We start from the raw sequence: 11,982 nt of genomic DNA on the forward strand, positions 1-11,982 counted from the left end.
ATATGGAATGGTGGCTGTAGTTTCCAATGTAACGAACCATAGCCATGCAGTATGAAAAGATGTATATTTTGTACAATGAAATAAATTGCGTATATTAATCCATAAACCATGTGATTTATTTTTCTACACTGCTTTATACTTTATTTATTTGTTTATGATAAAATTATGTCCTGACAGTTTACCTCACTTAGAATTTAGTGATTTTGCCTTATGAGAAGAAAACTAATAACAATGCATTTTGTAAAAAACGTCTACAATAAGATCACAGCTCCATCTAGCGACATTTCATAAGTACAGCTCAATAGCCACAAAGTAGATAGAAGCACCTGTTTCCCTTCACGGTGCTAATTGTACCAAATAAAATCTGAAACGTTCTGTTAAAAAACGCCAACAGGAAGTATGCTAGTATAAAATAAAATTTTATAAAGAGGTCCAAACTGATCCCCAAGACAAAAAATGCATAATTTCTCAAATAACGTTATTTGCTAACTTCATATGCGATGATACAATTTTGCAACAGTTGCCTTTAATAGTAAGAAAACTATGCAAGTAACTTAATTCCTTAAATGTCTGATTGGACTAATAACTTCTAGATAAAGCGCCTTAATCAGCCCAAAGTAAATCAGTAATTAAGGGGGGAAAGTCCTTCAAGCAATCCAATATGGGGGCTAGAAAATGCCCAGTCTGTAAATGTAAACTGGAGCTACAATTTGATATTCAGGCTAATCACTGTGTAATATTTTTCTTAAAAGGTATAAAATCCCAGGAGCGGGGTCATTGCGGGTGTATGACGAGGGGCCTGCGCGGGTTGCCATGACGACTCAAGCCTGGCACGTCTTTCGCTCTGCGTGACGGGGAAGGTGCTCCCCGACTCAGCCTGAGCGCTGCCACTAACGCGGGCGGAAGCCGTCAGAACAAACAGTGACAGCGGGAAAAAGACTAAGAAACATCGACCTTTAACCGGGTCCCCTGTTGAAATTAAGGCAGTTCTGTTCGAATAAAGCATTATAGTTAAGTTTATACACAAGGTATGTAATTATATATATATATATGTGTATATATAACAAATAATAAACCATACGTAAATAAATAATAAATTATTTTTAAAACCTTAAAGGGTTGTCCCCTTTATCTTTCAGGGAGGTAAATTACGAGCTGGTATTAAACAGGATTAGGAATATTTGTTGTGGCCCCTGGCCTGCATTGTCTATACAATTAGATAGCAACGTCATGATTCATATGCCTGTAAGTTTTCCAATTTCGGTCCTTAATTTCCCCATTTAATTTTTGTGGACTTACCAGGGAGTTGCAGTCCATCGAGGTAGCGTACAGTTTTATTTCTCTTGAAAACAAAGCGTCAATCAGTGCCTTCACAACATTTCACTACATTTGTTTGTCGGCAAGGCATTTCGTTCTGCCCTATATGACTACAATTAGCTAACCAGTTTAGTTTCATGAGAAGAGAGACTTTAAATATTATCTTTGGTTGTTTAAAAAGCTTGGTCTTATCTATGAACGCCGTGAAACGTTTTAATTTTTGCTGCAGAAACGCGGGGAAGGCCGGTATGAAGCGCGCGAAGGTCCGGTTCGCGCAGCCTCAGCTGCCGCTCGCGCAGCTCCCGCGGGCGTTTTGTGAAACCACATTTTAATTTAGTTTTATAATTTTTTGAATATCGATAGTTTTCTCTCCCTCCTTCTTAAAGAAGTGGTTTATCTTTACTTATTTTGTGCTGCATGTCTACAAACATAGACGCCAAGCTAAAAATAATTTAGTAAATAGTTTTAATGAAATATTTTGGTGACGTATAAATACACCGAAAGGAATAGATAACTACTGTATATATTAATGGTAATTCTCGTTTTTATTTTCAAATAAAACCTGATTATGTTTCTTATTTCTCATTTCGGACATGTTTCTTATATTTTCAGAATTCGTATTTTTCTATCGGTTACATACATCATATTTGGTTGATATTTGTAATTATATAATGATCACAAAGTTGACCTGCTCTTAAAACTGAAAGAATAATTTCATGTATTATATTTAAAGACAGAAGCCGTGTGAATTTCGGCATCACGTGTGCCATATTTTCCCGTCCTTGCTGGATGCTCGGATCCAGGCACAGAGCAGCATGAAGAACAGAGCGAGCAGACACGTCTTCCAACCCTTGAGTAGACCCCCGCCTCCCCGTCGCCCGCCGGGCTCCAAGTCTGGGCCCGCTACACCGAGAGGGAATTTACATTTTAATAGGCAGCGCCGCTCGCTGCCTCCGAATGAGAGTGCACGCTCAGCTGAACCGCGGGAAACGCATCCACAGTAGAAGTTTAGAACGACCCCCAAGACAATTGACATGCGATACCCTTGTGAGGACCAATTGCTTTGGAAAATTTGAGGAAAAGGGCTCTTTTTATTTTTTTTTTTGCATTGAGCCATTTTCTTTTTCTGCATGTTGTGTAATATAAATGATGTTTATGATCTATATTTGTCATAAATGTATATCGTACGCAAAACATGGGCACGTGATATTTGAGCTGTGATCTATATTTAAAGTTCAGTTATAGTTGTAAATAAAGCAAAAAAAAATAAATGCTGCTACAATTGTAGAATTTGTATTTATTTCGAAGTCATAGGAACAAACGATTGATGTTATTATTTTTTTTTTTAAAAAAAGAGTTTAAAAACAGCACAAGAAGGCATGTATAAAAATACACTGAAATTCATGTGTGTCTGCATCATGTTGTGTGGACAGTGTTGTGACACAATGTGAGGTTTCAAGGTTTTGTAAGTATGCATGAGGCAGAGCTCCTGTGAATCCAGCGCAAGGCCACTCCTTTCTTGGCTTGGGGCCCGTGCCCAGAGCACCGTGACAGTTCCATCACCACTGTCATTAGCCACCAAACAAAGGTACAACCACCAGATGGGGAGGGCCAGGGAAGGCTCATTCTCCACTCCTGCACTGTGAGGAAACCCGCTTTCTGCTGTTAGCAGAGGGCACGCCAGGGGCTCGGCTGTGTCATCGCTTTCAAAGGAACACATAATATCATTAAAAGGAGAGCCAATGCAGCAATGGTCAGTGAGGCTGACAGGCCAGTCAGTAAGGTGAAAAGACAAACCATTTCTCTTTATGCTCTTAAAGAGAACTGATAAGAGGTATGACCCATTTAAATATATAAATAGAAAATATTTCATCCACCCATCCATTTTCAGTCTGCATGTCCCGGTGAGGATCACAATAAAAATACATCAATGGAAGCATAAAAAGCTGTACTTATGCAGACTGAAAGAAAACGAAAGTGATATTTCGTTTTCCATCTTTTTCCTTAACGGTTTGATGTGAGGTGAGTTATGCCAGCTTGCTTTCCAGAGACAAGCCACTGTGGTCGAACTGTGGAGTAGAGAAGCCATGAGATTCAGTCCCGTTGCAGAAACAACACCGTTCTGACATTGTTAATGTTGGGCTAAGGGTGTTTCCTATGACAGAACGGGGGATACTGTTGTTTATTATTATTATCATTATTACACAATCAACAAGAAACAGTAAGGATCTTGCATTGTATTGTGCACCCAGCTGTAAGTTATCGCTTCTTTGTACCATACTCTATACTCAATAGTATAAAGTATAATCCTTGAGAATGACCTTTCTCTTCTCTCCATCTGTTTTTTCCTTCCAAAATTCACATCTGTGTCACACCAGAGTGTGAAACTGCATGAGATACTACAGCTTCAGGCATGCAATCAAGTTAACCCCCCCTCCCCTTGCCCCCCAGTCCTAATTAATAACTATTGAACACGCTAACAACAATCAGCGCTAATTAAATACGCGTTTGTTGACAAGTGTGCGGGCCTTATCAAAAACCATAGGACCTAGGAAGGGGCGGGGGGGGGGGGGGGGGGGTGAGACGAAGGTTCCTGTTTTCAGTAATTAGTTAACGAAGTGCCCCAGGCCAAACTCCCGCACTGAAGCTGCTGTGCTGTTCAGAAATGACAGGAGACGCAGGACCGCCCATCCAGTCACATGCCGGGTAGAAGCTGGACAACATGGGGCCACGTTGCTCAGCACTAATATATTCAGACAATGCGGAAGCCACGCGAATGAGCTAGCCAAGCTTGCCCTTGTCCCACAGCTCTACAACTGAATCCATTACTATGTCAAAAATATCAGGTATGAAAAATTATGCTGTTCATGCAATGGCCTGTTTCAGGGAAGTGCCAGATGACCTATACCATTGTTAAAGGAAAAACTGCAGCATACAAGTGCATGCAACTATGCTAAAGCTCTTCCTCTCTGCAGAAACAGAAGGACTGATGCTCATTGCTAACACTGAATAGTCGTATAGTGAATACTCAGTTATGTAATATTATAAATGCTCTTCAGGACATTTTCAGGTGAATTAATTGATGCCAAATTAAGTCAGGTCAATCAGATCCCTCTAATGCTAATGAAGAAACTAAAAAGCAACCTAGAGCACAAGGTTGTCTACAAGCACGGGCAAAATATGCTGCCGCAAAAAAGGCAGGTGGTAACACATGCATTAACATATCCTGGTCTTCGCCATTGGTGGGTAAATGAGATGCACACCCCAGGACTCGCAAGAGTTGTAATTAAATATACCGAAAACGAGTCCAACATCCTCTCTGAAGATGCAGTTGTCTAGAAGACGCACACCGTGACATGCAACAAGCTAAATCCACATAAGAGACTCACAAATGTCCACGAGTAAGTTACATGCTAGAGATTACAAGCAGAGATTTAGTTCTTCAGACAACTATAGAAGGATCCGAAAGATGCACTTGAATCAGCATTATTGGCAGTTGGGTGTTGTGGAGGCCAGTTAAGGTGAGGACCTGTCCTCCACTGTCCTACTAACCCCAGCCCAAGCTCATGATCTTGGAGCAGGAGTAATTCGGAGCGACAGCTTCCGCAAGGCCAGGCCCCGCATATCGACAGCACCCGTTTGTTCCCATGATCAGGCTGTGATAGGCAATTGAATCTGTCGGTGACCCTAAACAATCGCCAGGATGCAAATCAGAGGCCCTCCTCTTCCCACTGGTCCCCAGCCCATCCTGATCAATGCAAGCGATCGATGGCCTGCAACCAATATTGATGACTCCATCCTGACAGTGGCCCAGTCTCCATCTCCCAGCAGTAGGGATGACGTGTGATCCCTCACTTGTTGATTTCCTCTAAGTTAGAGATACACACTAAACACTGACACTCCATAATTGTGAAAAAAAAACATCTAGACCTATGTTGGAAGGTAAATACAGGAAGTAAGAACATGCATCTGTGCAAGTTGGATCCTCCATTATTACCAATGTATCCAAGTCCTCAACTTGTCCCAAGTCGAACAACAGACCAATCTCTTCCTGAAATCCAGTTGCATTCTGGCCCAAAATCCTTGAACCCAGGTGTGCTTCTGTCTGAAGTGAGCTGGTCACAGTGCTCTCCCAGATAATACGCTGCCCAATCTGCATACCCGATGGAGAGCCACTGCCGAGGGCCGCAAGGAGACTCAGCTGTGGTTCTGTATTCGCGGCCGCGTCTCTTGAGCTTAGGCCCTTGTCATCTCGCTTGTCCCATATGGTCGAGCATGCACTGGCTAATAAGCAATGCCAAACAAGAACTCGAGAACTAAAAACATTTTTAGAAATTTCAGGGTTCCATTCAGGATGGTTGCCAAGACATGGGACGGTGGCAGAAGCACAAAAGCAGGCAGACATTGCAAGCGGTGAGAACGTGGCAGCTGTTTAACTTAAAGGAGACAGTTAATATGGAATTATAGGAGATCTTAAAGGGCATAATAATACATCCATCAATCTTCTAACCACTTATTCAGTACAGGGTTGTGGGGGGGGAACTGGAGATTATCCTAGGCAGCACTGGGTACAATACCCTGGATGCGTGGTTGCAAAAGTTTTGTCAATATAATTTATTAAGAATGAATGGGCAAAGACATTGGAGAGATGGATTTTAATGGCATGGCTTGCCTTGTAGCAATGTTAAGCTTCTCTTTTTTCCCTCAATCACACCATTGATATGATTGTTACACATCCTTGTTAATTAACAGGCTTAGTCTCCCGAGAATGTAGTGGAGAGACGTACTTTCAAGGCGGCAGTACCGCAGCATCTTGCCGGTATTTATCCACCACCCACCTCACCACAGCCACCTGCAGGCAGTGTTTCCCAATCCGATCCGCAGGGACCCACAGTCGGTTCACATTTTTGTTCTCTCCCAGCTCCCGGTAGGGAACAAAAACCTGGACTGTCTGTGGGTCTCCGAGGACCGGAAGCACTGGTCTAAGGAGTTTAATAGTCTAAAGCATGTAATAAAATGACATCATTCCATAAGGATGCAGTGGTGAAAGTATAACATAAAGGGGTTTATTTTGTCCATTTTGAACACTGTACAGTGTTAATTGTTGAAGATACTGGCCAGCTCCAGTTTGGGATGGCTTGTCAGAAAGGCAGCTCTTCCTAAGCACATAAGCATTGGCTCAAGTGCCTAATCAATAGCAATGCTTTCCTTGTGCTTCTGTGTCAATTTCCAGATATAATTTGGGAAAAAAGATGAGAGCCATGCACAGCTTTAACAGATCAGATCATTGTAACATCACACTCCTGTACCTTAATTTTTTTTGCTCTGAACAATAATTCACACACATAAGCAAGAGCACTGATATAACAAATATTCTGCTGGGAGACCACCGACAAACCAACCCACAGTGAGTAGTATGCAAGTTATGGAGAAAGCCAAATTTTTATATATATTATATAAAAATTGTTAATAAACACGCACACACATACACACAATTCCAGTCCTTCCACAAAATTCAGATTTTTAATGGATTGTATACACAAAAACTGCCTTGTGCTCCAATGCTGTCTAACAGTAGAAGCACAGTTGTAAACTTTTTCAGAAATGACTTGAAGGCCTTTAAAATGTTGTGTCAGGTATGGCAGTACTACTAGTGTGATGTCAGGAAATAAACTTTTATGCAAATAACTTCAAGGCTGAGAATAGTAGGCATATAAATGTCATATATTGCATTCATATGTTCATTTGACTGAAGCAGCAGATACGATTGTGATAAGGCGGAGCCTGTCAGAAGGAGACAGGAGTCCAGGAAACTCCAAGAATCCGATGGTCTCTCGATCTTTCCTCTTCGTAAACAATTTTCATTTTACTGTAAGAAAACTCCTTTGTCGTTCTCAAGGTGCACAGCACGAGTCCATATTAAAAGGCAGAGGAATATTACCTTGTAATAGCCATTTGCTTTTGTGAACGCGCTTGATTGCTTAGTAAATCACACAAATAAAAAAAAAAAGACAATGCGTTTTTTTTTTTCTAAAGCAACTAATTGGCAATTAGTAATGCAACTGTGGAATGCAGTACTTTTCCCCTAATTGATAGCTTTTACTGTAATATCCTCCACAAGAAATTTGCCTGCACAGACAGGCACAGCAAGGCACTCTATCTCTCATTAGATTATAGCGGATTGCAAAAAAGAAAAACAGGGAAATAGCTTCATTTACCTAAGTGATGTGATTGAATGTATTTTTATGAAGCTTTTATGAAACTAGTGTTTCCTCTCAGCTAGTTGGGCGCTCACCGGATCACTCTCTCCAGACACTGTCAAGAATCACACGGGCAATTAAGGACAGCACATCTCAAGGAGAGATATTAAACTGACATGACAGGCAGGAACCTGGAGAACCTCCATGCTCCCCAGCCTCCACAAAATACTGGAGGAGGACCGACATACCAAAAGCAATTTCAAATGCAACTGAATTATATGTTCTGTCAGATGTACAGGTATGGGTCACTGTGTACAATTTAACATGTGGACACGTAATTAGGATAATTTGCATACAAATGTGTTTAAAACATTCAAATTGGTGTAAACAATTACTGTAGTTTAATTTAAAGGGGAATTACACTAAAATTCAACTCATTTGTTTATCGTTTGACACGTCTACTACAGTTTAAATCTAAGCATAAATGTTTTGGTTTTTATAGGTAGCAACAGGATGTCTAAATCACAATAGAGTTTTGCCAGTTTCATATGATTATTTTTCAGTAAAATACATTGATTTATAGAAGGCAGGGAGGAACACGAACATGAAGTGAAACGTGAACTTTTCTTACAGTTACTTCCAGAGCAAACATTTTTTTTCTAACAACTTTAGAAAAAGGGGGGATACTTATCCCGAGAGTCTTGCAGCCCTGAGTTTGCTAACTTATATGTTGCCACACAACATTTGGGGCCAGGCGTTCAGTGGTAATAGAAGCTAACTGTCATTCTCCGTCCCAGCAGGAAAAGGAGGTTTTAAACAGCCTCAGCTGACTGGTGAACTAGGATTTTCCAGTCACTGCCTCCAGCTCTCCTTATCGCTATCCACCCCAAATTTCGCCAAACCACTTTTCCTGGCCAGGGTCACGGGGAAGGGGGGGTGGGGGGTGGGCTCTGCTTATCCCAGGTAGCACAGGGCAAAACAGGGGGCACACCCTGGATTAGATGTCAGGCTGTCACAGGACACACATACAGTACGAACATGGACATACAACACGGCCAGTATATCCCCTTAACAACTTTCAACTCTGGGTATGTTTACTGAATGTTATGATTAAAGCAAAGAAATATTCAAAGTATCCAGTTTTCCCGAAGCTCCCAAAATGTTATTGCACTACTACAGCTACTATTACAACTGAGCACAATAACAACACAAAAGCAAATGAAGGGCATAGTAGGGCAGCAAGCAACACCATTGTTTTACTCCTCAAAGGTCATGGGTTCGAGGCTGGGTGGTGTGTTACACCTACACTCCCAGAAAAAAAGGGGACCGATTTGTACCTTTGCTTGTCACTGGTGCTGTACCCTCAAGCGTCTGCCAGTTGTACCCTTAGCTGCAGGTAATTGTACCTTTTAAGGTACAGAAATGGACTCTGAGGAACATTTCTGTACCATTGATGCTACATTAATGCCGTTTGTACCTTCGGGATGTTCCTCAGAGTCCATTTCTGTATCTTGCACAGTACAATTACAACGGTACAGCCCCAGGTACAAAATTTTACCCTTTTCCTCTGAGAGCGTAGGGTACTTTTATAAAATAATGTTTATTAAAAAAGATTTTTTTTTTTCAACATTAATTGCATTAAAAGTGTCCGGGCAATATGTTATTGTGCTAATATTGACGGAATATTAAATGTTAAAATGTAAAACATGAGTAGAAAGTGCAAACTCCACTCAGAGAGCAGATGTGAGATTTGAACCTTTAACCCTGAAGGTGTCTGGCAAAACGTCTACCGACATAGACTCCCTAAAAAGGAAACCATCCTGGTTAAGATTTTATCCAAATGTATTATTTTTTAAAGTCAAATCAATTTTTGACTGAATGTCGTAATTTTTACGAAGATGGGGCAGGAAGCACAGGGACAGCACAGAGCAAGTTATTAAGACGACTTGGGAGATTTGCAGTGAGGATAAGAGGACGAAGCAATAATCATGAAATGTCCAATTGCGTTTGCCCAGCTAAGCAGAAACAACAAATGACAGAAAACTGATAAGGCTCAGCGTTCGTGTGGACGCACAACCTGTGTACCATCTGGCAGCCTGGACAATGCTGGAGTCGACTTCACCACTGAGCCAGTAGAACATTTGAAACATCTGACGTCTGGTTCATAGAACTATCACCGGTCACCCTGGGGTTTGACGTGAACTCAGTTCTTCAGCGCTTTACCAATCGCTCCAATTTCATAACAGTTAAGAGTCAAATGACTGAAGAATTTCTGCTAATTAAGATATGGGAAATAGTGCATCCCCACTATAGGTGTCTGGATGTGGGGCAGTTTCTGGCAGAGAAATAAAGCATAAAAGGACTAACTGGGAGGTGTGAGACACTATTTTGGAGTTCTTTGGCACGCCGTAGTAAATTTGTAAACATCGTTAATCACAGATTAGCAGATGGGGAGTCTAATTGCACCTGTGGAAGTAACAAGACCCAGAGGACGGTTCTGTTTACTGACTACTACCATCAACGTGGAGGGCCAGGGAAAAGTGGGGGGGGTGCACATTCCCCCCCCCCCATCACCCCCCATATCACACCTTCTGCATTTGCCTGATCCACCAACTGTAGTTCAGTGTCGGTGTGCATCCTCCCAGCTGACGGTGGGCTGGGAGAACTGGTTCCACACCACCTGCCTCTTGCCCCAAAAACGGCAAACACAATTTTCAGACAAACAGCACAGAAATGCAAATGCAGACACAAGTTCAGGCTTCCTGTTGCTAATGGCTTTTCGTGTAAATAGCAGATACTGAAATGTACATTGAAATGTCATTTGTTGCACACTTAACAAAACCCTTCTTAGCCCCATATTATGTCACACAAATAGCCATTCTTAAATCTACTGTCTATCCACCCCCCCCCTCCCCAGCACCCCCCATAATGCCAGTCATGCGTGTGTGGAAAATTTGCACGCACACAAGTCAAGGACTCTTATGACATCAACACTCCCTGTACAGTTGCCGGGGAAACCACCTTTCTGTGTTGCCGTGGCGCATGTCCCGAGTGATGGGGTTGACATGGCTGACTGATCTGAGGGCAGCTTGCTCCTTACATCCCCCCACACCCCCCCCCCCCCACCTGCATCACAAGCAGCCCAAGACCAGCACTATCAGTCAATCAGGATGCTCTAACGCACCAATTGCTAATTGATGTTGTAATCCAATCATTAAGTACTGTACAATGGAACTGGGATCAGGGCCAAGGCAAACACCCCAGGTACACAGCTCTCCACAAAGAAATACAACAGAGCACCAGCAGGGGGTGCACTGATTGAAGACATGTACTTATGGCCCAGAGCTTTCTGGTTTTAGGTCATCCAAGTGGAACAGATGTAGCCCGAAAACTACCAGAATTGCTCTAGACAAATATCTGGCTATATAAATGGATGGAACTTGTATTTTCTTTAGGGAAAAAGTACATTTACTGAATGTAAATAAAAATCAGTCATGCACAGTGGTCATTAAAAAGCATCGCATCTAGCAGGTTTATCCGTGTGCTTGATGTATTATTTTGGAACAATAACAGGAGACTAATTTCATGTATCCATATTAATCCAACAGTATATGTCAACTGGCAGATGTTGACACAATAAAAATCGACGTTTTGATAAATTCAATGGGAAACAGATGGGACCGAAACAATAATAAATTTAGGTGCAAAATGAAAGTCTTGCTGTGAACAGGAAGGGTGCCGATGATGAGGTGCTATTCCTCTCTGAGGCCAGTGGGGGGCAGACTACAGGGTATGACGCTGGGAGTGTAAAGAATCATAGAGATGATGAGTCATAAACATGAAAAGCCAGGCATGATGACTGATCCTTTGATATTAAATCATGCATGTATATGCACAGACACACAGGCGTAGCTTGAAGCTGCACAGAAGGCAGCGTGGCACAGCTAACTGCAACGCTCTGCACCCCATAACAAAGACATGCAGCTGGATTGTATGGGGAGGAAATACAGTAGTTATGTTTGACAGGCCGCCAATTTTGTTCTGAGCTTACCTGCCTGGATCTGGTCATCGGCAAATCTGAGACGCAGAAGATTGAATAACCTTCCCATTCCCAGTATCCCATGTGCCAAACACCAGTCATCTTCACCTCACTCTGCCTAGAGTGGGGGCTGCTGGGGAGGGCGATAATCACCTACAGCTCATTGTTCCCTCACAGTTGGCATCTTGGAGGCAGAATTTGCCAAGAGTATACCTATGTCCAGTTCCAAAATATTTAAAAACAAGACAATATTTCTTATGTCTTGATTTTATTGCTGCAGCTACTGTGGGAAAATGATGCATATGTTTCGCAAACTCGAAAACAAAAAAACAAATTCAAAAATTTCTTTTGAGTTTTCACTGCTGAGACCAGCAACGAGCCTAAGTTTGTCTGCAAAAATTACTATGGTGGACAATTATTGCCCCC

At 42.0% G+C, this 11,982-nt stretch overlaps 1 long non-coding RNA gene across 3 annotated transcripts; it reads left to right on the forward strand.

Moving 5' to 3' along the window:
• The first annotated feature begins 800 nt into the window (after positions 1-800).
• LOC125725019 (uncharacterized) lies at positions 801-2,607 on the forward strand. Of its 3 annotated transcripts, none has more exons than XR_007387283.1 (2): positions 801-1,028; positions 2,051-2,607. It is a non-coding gene; the product is annotated as an uncharacterized LOC125725019 (long non-coding RNA). The 3 variants fall into 3 exon arrangements; XR_007387285.1 differs by lacking the exon at positions 801-1,028 and adding an exon at positions 1,191-1,321; XR_007387284.1 differs by lacking the exon at positions 801-1,028 and adding an exon at positions 1,660-1,849.
• Positions 2,608-11,982: the final 9,375 nt, after the last annotated feature.

The sequence above is a fragment of the Brienomyrus brachyistius genome, unplaced genomic scaffold (genome assembly GCF_023856365.1).
Source record: "Brienomyrus brachyistius isolate T26 unplaced genomic scaffold, BBRACH_0.4 scaffold59, whole genome shotgun sequence".
In the NCBI taxonomy this organism is placed as follows: domain Eukaryota; kingdom Metazoa; phylum Chordata; class Actinopteri; order Osteoglossiformes; family Mormyridae; genus Brienomyrus; species Brienomyrus brachyistius.